The sequence below is a fragment of the Nansenia antarctica genome (assembly GCF_963989245.1).
Source record: "Nansenia antarctica genome assembly, chromosome: 11".
NCBI classification, from domain to species: Eukaryota; Metazoa; Chordata; class Actinopteri; order Argentiniformes; family Microstomatidae; genus Nansenia; species Nansenia antarctica.
In genome coordinates this window covers 103,477-105,976 of record NC_137681.1, presented here as the reverse complement: position 1 = coordinate 105,976, position 2,500 = coordinate 103,477, and the positions used below count along the sequence as shown (strand labels likewise).

The window sequence follows — 2,500 nt, the reverse complement described above, 5'->3', positions numbered from 1 at the left end:
ACGGTCAGGCTCTGCTGGCGCTGGACAGGCAGTGGCATCTGGGCTGCTTCAAGTGCAAAACCTGCGGCAAAGTGCTGAGTGGAGAATACATCAGCAAGTACGTTTATCTCTCTCTCTCTGTCTCTCTCTATGTCTCTCTCTATGTCTCTCTCTCTCTCTCTCTCTCTCTCTCTCTGTCTCTCTCTCTCTCTGTCTCTGTCTTTCTCTCTCTCTCTCTCTCTCTCTGTCTCTCTCTCTCTCTCTCTCTCTCTCTCGACCCTCCTGTTTGGGATATAGCTCAGAGATGATGCTGCATATGGAATGTGAACGTCGTGACAATGGGCGTCTTTCTTCTCCCAGGGACGGAGCCCCCTATTGTGAGAAGGACTACCAGATCCACTTTGGGGTCCAGTGTGAAGCCTGCCAGCAGTTCATCACTGGGAAGGTGCTGGAGGTAAGAGCCTGACCCGTTCCCCCGATCCTAGGAGTCACATTTCAGTACGGCGCCGGTTGTTTTGAGCAAAATCCCCTTTGGCAAAAACTCAAGTTTCTCATTGTTTAGAATGAGGAATCCTATCCTGAGATTCTGAGCTCTGGCTTAAGATTAGGGTTACGGTTAGGGTTAAGATTAAGGTTAAGGTTAGGGTTAAGATAAGGGTTAAGGTTAGGCCTAAGATAAGGGTTAAGGTTAGGGTTAAGATATGGATTAAGGTTTGTATTTTAGGCTGCATATTAACAACTTAAGCCGGGGCTGGAGATTAGCCATGTAGGCTAAAGCTGATCCATGTACTTCTTTACTGCTGTTAACGGGGACTGTCCACAAACTATAAACTAATAAACTAAACTAAACTAAACTAAACTAAACTAAACTAAACTAAACGATCACTATGGTGTTGTTGTGGCGTTCCAGCTCCAATCAACATCATCATCTAATTAATCTGTTTACTGAAATACCAGCCGGACGGACGGTCCAGTCCTCCGCTGCTCAGCCTTGCTGTGGGTGGATGAGGTCGTTAGGCTGGAGTCTCTCACTTCCCCCGGCCCACTGAACATCTGGAGCTGTGTGTCCCCAGAGACCGAGGCGGCCCGCCCGTTCACACACACTCAGTACTGAGCTGCACCAGAGACAGAGACTGTGGCTGAGAGAGACTGAGAGAGGCTGAGAGAGGCTGAGAGAGGCTGAGAGAGGCTGAGAGAGACTGAGAGAGGCTGAGAGAGGCTGAGAGAGACTGAGAGAGACTGAGAGAGGCTGAGAGAGGCTGAGAGAGGCTGAGAGAGACTGAGAGAGGCTGAGAGAGGCTGAGAGAGGCTGAGAGAGGCTGAGAGGCTGAGAGAGGCTGAGAGAGGCTGAGAGAGACTGAGAGACTGAGAGAGGCTGAGAGAGGCTGAGAGAGGCTGAGAGAGGCTGAGAGAGACTGAGAGAGGCTGAGAGAGACTGAGAGAGGCTGAGAGAGGCTGAGAGAGACTGAGAGAGGCTGAGAGAGGCTGAGAGAGACTGAGAGAGGCTGAGAGGCTGAGAGAGACTGAGAGAGGCTGAGAGAGGCTGAGAGAGGCTGAGAGGCTGAGAGAGGCTGCTCTGAGACAGAGGCTGAGAGAGGCTGAGAGAGGCTGAGAGAGACTGAGAGAGGCTGAGAGAGACTGAGAGAGACTGAGAGAGGCTGAGAGAGACTGAGAGAGGCTGAGAGAGGCTGAGAGGCTGAGAGGCTGAAAGAGGCTGAGAGAGGCTGAGAGAGGCTGAGAGAGGCTGAGAGAGGCTGAGAGAGACTGAGAGAGGCTGAGGGAGGCTGAGAGGCTGAGAGAGGCTGAGAGAGGCTGAGAGAGGCTGAGAGAGGCTGAGAGAGACTGGAGAGAGACTGAGAGAGACTGAGAGAGGCTGAGAGAGGCTGCTCTGAGCCGATCTTCAAACTTTCGGTCAAAACGACATCAGGATCTTTTAGAAACGTAACCTTCGTATCGTGACCGAACCGAGCTGGAATGTTGACATGAAATACTTTAACAACACTGCAGACCTGAACACATTGCAGACCTGAACACACTGCAGACCTGAACACACTGCAGACCTGAACACACTGCAGACCTGACCACAGCAGTGTGGAGCTCTGAGAGCAGAGAGGGTTTGGCCACTCCCTTAGCCTCCTCCCAGTTGGCCCGAGTCTCGCTGCTGTTAAACACAATCACACGGAGGGGAGGAGAGGAGGGGAGGAGAGGAGGGGAGGAGAGATGGAGGGAAAGCTTGGCGTGGTTCTCAAGTCTCCAGAGAGGAGAAAGGGAGGGAATGATAGAGAGAATGGTTGAGAGAGGGAGGGAGGGAGAGAGAAAGACATTGTTCTTCTCCAGGAGAACGGAGTCAGTCTGGAGTGAACACAAGCTGCCTGTCGGAGGTAAGAGCTTCAGGATTGTTTGAAATCTCCCCAAAAAACATTTTAAAGTTTGATTACTTTATAATTTCAATATTGTTTGATGCTTACACTGGTTTCTTTATCATTCTTATGTCTTATTGTGCTTACTTGCAACACCCAGC

General features: G+C 50.9%; 1 pseudogene across 1 annotated transcript in view; it reads left to right on the top strand.

Annotated features, from left to right (window-relative positions):
* Positions 1-2,500, top strand: part of LOC308167437 (actin-binding LIM protein 1-like) — a 74,969-nt pseudogene that overhangs the window by 35,793 nt on the left and 36,676 nt on the right. Inside the window, exons 5-6 of the transcript in view lie at positions 1-97; positions 340-433. The exon at positions 1-97 is cut by the window's left edge and continues 30 nt beyond it. The product of the transcript in view is annotated as an actin-binding LIM protein 1-like (transcript). The remainder of the gene's footprint in view (positions 98-339; positions 434-2,500) is intronic.